This window comes from Microtus oregoni, unplaced genomic scaffold (assembly GCF_018167655.1).
Source record: "Microtus oregoni isolate MIOR12 unplaced genomic scaffold, Mior012 000151F_ref0000176, whole genome shotgun sequence".
In the NCBI taxonomy this organism is placed as follows: Eukaryota; Metazoa; Chordata; class Mammalia; order Rodentia; family Cricetidae; genus Microtus; species Microtus oregoni.
In genome coordinates, this window is record NW_024544801.1 from 1,288,429 (window position 1) to 1,294,770 (window position 6,342).

Sequence of the window (6,342 nt, forward strand, 5' to 3'; positions counted from 1 at the left end):
TGACCACTTAAGCCTTTAAACTGCTAAGGAGCATGACTTTGAACTTCTGATGTGGTTGCTACTTGGCCAAAAGTCACATTTATTAAACAGTAAATGCATTCAGCACTCAAACTCTGGGATACTGGTACATACACTGAGGCAGGTGTTCTTACTTAGTTAGCTGTTTTTTTTTTTTAATTTTGTTTTTAGCTTTCTCAGGCCCTATGTAGAAATTTGCACTCCAATCTGGAATGCCATTCATAGGCATACTATTCTTTCCTGCCAGTCAGTTCCTTAATAACCACCCAGAGACTTAATATTAATTATAAATGCTTGGCTGATAGCTCATGCTTTTTACTAGCTAACTCTTACATTTGAAATAACCCATGTTTTCTTTTTTTGAGATCCTAGTATAATTGCATAATTTTCCCATTTTCTTTACTCACTTCAAACCTTCCCATATATCCTTCTACATTCTCTTTCAAATTCATAGCCTCTTAGCCTCTTTTATTATTAATTGCTGTTAAATGAACATATACACAATCATACATGCATACATATATATACCTGAATAGATAAGTACAAACTACTTAGTCAGAAAAATATTAATGAATGCGTATTTTCAATGATGATTATTTTTTCATTTTTCTTTTTTTTTATTTTATTACTTAAAAAAATACCAATCCAAATTCTCACTTCCTCCCCTCCTCCCACTTCCCTCCCACTCCTCTACACACCCTCCCCACACCCCTTTCCAATCTTAAGAGAGGGCAAATCACCCTGCCCTGTGGGAAGTCCAAGGACCTCCCCCTTACATCCAGGCTTAGGAAGGTATACATCCAAAGAGTATAAGATCTCAAAAAGCCAGTACATGCAGTAGAGACATATCTCGGTGCCGTTGTCATTGGCCCCTCAGTCTGCCCCAACTGTCAACCACATTCAGAGGGACTAGTTTGATCCCATGCTTGTTCATTCCCAGTCCAGTTGGAGTTGGTGAGCTCCCATTAGCTCAGGCACATTGTTTCAGTGGGTGAACCCCTCATGGTCTTGACTTCCTTGCTCATACTTTCTCTCCTTCTGCTATGCAACTGGACATTGGGAGCTCAGTCCAGTGCTCTGATGTGGGTCTCTGTTTCCATCTTTTGTTGGATGAAGGTTCTATAGTGATATTTAATCTGACTACAGGGCAAGGCCAGTTCAGGCAACCTCTCTATTGCTTAGGGTGTTAGCTGGTGTCATCCTGTGGATTCCTGGGAATTTTTCTAGAGCCAGGTTTCTTGCTAACCCCAAAATGACTCCCTAAATCAAGACATCTTTTTCATTGCTCCCGTATCTGTCCTTTCTCCTTCTCAACTATTCCATTCCCTCATGCTCTCCCCAACCTTCCCCTTCTCCCCTCTCCTTCCTTCTACCTCCACCCCCATTATCCCAAATTTTGTCAGGCGACCTTGTCTGCTTCCAGATGGATCTATATATGTTTTTCTTTGGGTTTACCTTATTACTTAGCTTCTCTAGGATCAGGAACTATAGGCTCAATGTCCTTTGTTTATGGCCCAAATCCACTAATGAGTGAGTACATACCGTCTTCATATTTTTGGGTCTGGGTTATCTCACTCAGGATAGTGTTTTCTAATTCCATCTATTTGGATGCAAAATTCAAGATGTCATTGTTTTTTGTTATCACTGAGTAGTACTCTAATGTGTATATGTGTCATACTTTCTTTATCCATTCTTCCATTGAGGGGCATCTAGGTTGTTTCCAGGTTCTGGCTATTGCAAATAGTGCTGCTATGAACATAGTTGAACAAATGCTTTTGTAGTATGATTGAGCATCTTTTGTAACCCATATTTCTTATCTACCATCTGCCATGTGGTGACATTTTTTTTTTAACAGGAAATGTTCTGCTCTCAATTGTAAAGACTCTACCCTTCTTCCTGGTAAGGGGGAGGGTCAACTCGCTCATCTGCTATAGGTGGTGAGTAGTGAAGTGTAGGTGGGCATCTCTCCCCTGCCTACACTGCTATATGACTGATGAGTAGAAAGGCAGCTCTCCCCCACACACAACTTCAGGGCTAGCTCATCCACACCCAGCCCACAGGGTTGCTCTATTATGCTACTCTGGCAAGGTGCAAGAACTGTTTTCCTAAATGCTGCAGCTTGTGAGTGGCAGGGACACCTTTGCCGCTCTTATGACCTCAGGTACAGTTCTCCTACCCATCTCAGGCATAGAAGGGTAGGAGGTGGGGTGGAAGGAAAGGCATCTCTTTCCCGCTCATGTTGCCATATGGCAGATGAGGTACTGGGACAGATCTCCTATGTTCTCAGGGTCAGTTCATCCATGCCCCCTGTCAACATGGTCAGCTTGCTGTACTGTACAGATGAACTTTCCCAAGTGTTGCAGCTGATAAAGGGGAGTGTCAGCAAGGTGGTAGAGATGCAAGGGGGAGGGCATCTTTTCCTCACCTCCACTGCCACAATGCAAGCAAGAGAGGTGGTACCAGCTTTGGCCTTCTCATTCCTTCAGGGCTGGCTCAACCATGCCAGACTACAGGGTCAACTCTACTGAGCTGACCAGGTAAGACACAGGGCCCATTCTTCCGAGTGTTGCAGCAGGTAAGACATTGGGTCATGTTCTTCACCTGCTAGAGATGTTGAGCGGTGAGGGGAGGAGGGCATCTTTCCAACACCCATGTTACCACATGGCAGATCAGAGGGGTGCAACTTGCTCTCCCATTGTCATGCCCTCAGGGCCATTTCATTTACGCCTCTGTGAAGAGTCATCTAGCTTTATTATGTTTCCCTGGTGAGGTGTAGTACCCTCTCCCCTCAGTGCTTCATCTGGTGAGGACCAGGACCAGTTCTTCCTAATGTTGCAGTCAGAGAGGGGTGGGAAAAACGTTGTACAGCCTTATCTTCTTGGCCTTTGGTAGTATCAGGAGTCAGGGACATCATCACAGACTATGGCTGTATCATGGGCTTGAACAAAGATATGGGCCCTGACAGCATCCCAGGCCCAGGCATCACCATGGCCCTAAGTGGCAATCAAACTCCCCAACTCAATTTGCTCTTCATTGCTTTCACCTCTTCAGATATGTCTCTGTCCACATGACATGAACCATCTCTCCCCCCCCCTCTTTCTCTCCCATATAGCACCATACATTTTTGGAGCTTGGGGTGGATGTCCTAGGCTATCGTGTGGGTCTCCTTGTCCTGCTCAGTCTGAGATGGCACTAGAGAGGACCTTGCTTTCTCCTCGGAGCTTGGGGCAGAATTATGCAAGCCTGCATGTGGGTCTCTTTGTCTCACTAGTCTGTCATCTCTGTTTCTGTTTTATGGAATAATTAGAGGAAAATTGGTAGTAACTCTTCTTTAAAAGTTTGGTAGAATTATGTAATTATGTGCTAAAACCATCTGCCCCTGTTTTGTTTTGTTTTGTTTTTTGGAGACTTTTAATGACTGCTTCTGTGTCACCAGGGCTTTAGGTACATTTAAATTGTTTACCTCATCTTAATTTAACTTTTTAAGTGGTACCTATTGTGAAAATTATCCATTTCTTTTATATTTTTCAATTTGAGCTAATGATTCACTGGATTTCCTCGGTATCTGTTATGTCTCTGTTTTCTTTTCTATTTTTATTATTTTGTATATTCTCTCTCCATTTTTTTTAGTTAGTGTGGTTAAGGGTTTTTCTATCTTGTTCTTTTTTCTCAAGAAACCAAATTGTGTTTCATTAACTCTTTTTATTTTTTTCTTTGTTTCTATTTTATTGATTTCAACCCATAGTTTGATTATTTCTTGTTGTCTACTCCTCTGTGGTGTGGTTACCTCTTTTATTTCTAGGGCTTTCTGGAAAGCTGTTCGGTGGATCTTAAGTGCAGTTAGAGAGTTGTTGGCTACCACTAATGTATGCATGACACTACTGCACCCTTAGAATAATTGTGCCATGATGGTTATTGATATGATTCATAGGCATCATAGCTGGGTAGGTTTGTTGGTTGCCTTCCTCCTTTGGAAACCTACATGGTGCCTTCTGATACCATGAAAGGTATACTTTAGGTAGAAGGCAATCAGGTTATTTCTAGCTCAGGGGCCATTGAGCACTGCGTCTATTCTAAAGTACATGGTGCCTTCAGCAACAGGGATTTACCTCCCACCTTTGGGAGTCAAACAAAGAGCAATAACAAAAACATGCAATATTTGGGTAACGTCTTGGAAAACCTTCAGCAACAACTCAAAAGAGAGCTACTCATGCCTAGTGGAAATATTTGTGTCTTTGTTAGATTGCCTTGGGCTCCCAGAGGGAACATTGTCAGTCCATATTATATTAATTTCCTCTTCACTTTCTTTCTTCTAACCCCCCCCCATCTTTCCTCCATCCAATTCCTCCCATATCCCTCTCACTCCCTCTCAAATTTGTGGCCATTTTAATATTTATTTAATATATATTAAATATATCACATATATCACAATTATATAGCTACACCTTCTGAATCTGTTTATGATTTCAGGGATGACAACTTTAGATAGTACAACCAAGAAGGAGTCCAAATAGGCATTTTTTTTTTTTTACAAAAAGGAAGGTGACAAGTGATTTAAAAGAATAATTGACTAACACATTTAGCCATTAGGTTGATGCACATCAGAAATGTACTTAGATTTATCTCTCCCATGTTACAATGTATATCATCAAGAAAAAAAGCAAAGGAAATTCTGACAAGAATGCAAAGAAAAATAAAAATATATTTTAGTGGGAGTGTAAATTAGATCAACTCTCAAAGTTAATCTAGGGTTTTATTAAAAACTTAAAAATAGACAAATGAAACATGACTATACCAATTCATATCAGTGTTTGTGAGGGCACGATACACAATAGCCATGTTACAGAATCCGACTGTTTCCATCAATAGACGGAATGAAAAAAATGTGAGACACAACCATATTCATATGCAATGATGCTTTCATTCAGCCACCAAGAAGAACAAAATTTTATCATTTGCAAGAAGTTAATGTAACCGAGGGCATATTCTAGAGCAAAGTAAGCCATATTTGAAAAGTGAAGCATCATACAGTTTTTCTTTTGTGAATATTGTGTAAATAAGCCAAACAAGTAAAAAAAAATGGATTACTAATGACACGGAAAGAGATATAAGGATTTGGTGAGCTCCCATTAGAACAGGCACACCGCCACCAAATCCAGCCTGGATGGGGACTGAATGAGCGTTCAATCAAACAGGACTCTGAATGTGGCTGACAATGGGGGCTGACTGAGAAGCCATTGATAAAGGCACTGTGACTTGTTTCTACTGCATGTACTGGCTTTTTGGGACCCTAGTCTATTTGGATGCACAGCTTCCTAGGCCAGGATGTAGGGGGGAGGGCTTTGGACTTCCCACAGGGCAGGGTTCCCTGCCTTCTCTTAAGGAGGGAAGGGGAGGGAGGAGGGTGAGTGGCAGAATGGGAGAGGAATGGGAGGAGGGGAAGAGGTGTAAATATTTGAATGGAAAAAAAGAGCTATAAGGAATGTGAGGAGGCTATGAGGGGGCATCATAGGGATGAATATGATCAAAATACATTACATGTGTGCATAAGAATGAAACATAATGTAATATATGGCTAATATCTGTTAATAATACTAAAATTAATGCACACTTATGTAAGTAATTGATGCAAAAATATTAAATTATAAAATATAATTTGTAAAACTAGTGTACAAATGATAACTGTGGAGACACCAGGAGCCTAGAAAAACAAAATTTAGCAAACAATTAGAATGTAATAGAGAACATATCTTTAAAAATTCCAAAATATACATATTAGAGGTCTTCTTTTATTCAAACAATAAATGGACTGAGAAAGAAATTAGGGAAACAGTAGCCATAAACAGTATAAAATACCTTGGAATACCATTAACAAAGGGAATAAAAGACCTGTGTGAAAAAAAAATCATGTCTTTTAAGAAATTGACTTTCCCACACTCATTGAACAGAAAAATTAACATAATGAAAATTGCTATCCTACCAAAAGTTATCTACAGATTCAAAACAAATTACCCATCAAAATTCTAACACAATTCTTCACAGACCTTAAAAGGACAATACTGAATTTCATATGAAAAAAATTTCAGGATAGCTAAAACAATCCTGAACAATAAAAGAACTTTCAGAAATATCATCATCTTTGATTTCAAGCTGTACTACAGGGACATAGTAATAAAAATTGAATATTATTGGCATAAAAATAGACAAGTTAATCAATGTAATCTAATCAAAGACTCAGACGTGAATCCACACTTCTACAGACACCTGATTTTTATAAAGAATCCAAAAATACACAATAGAAAAAAGAAAGCATCTTCAAATGTG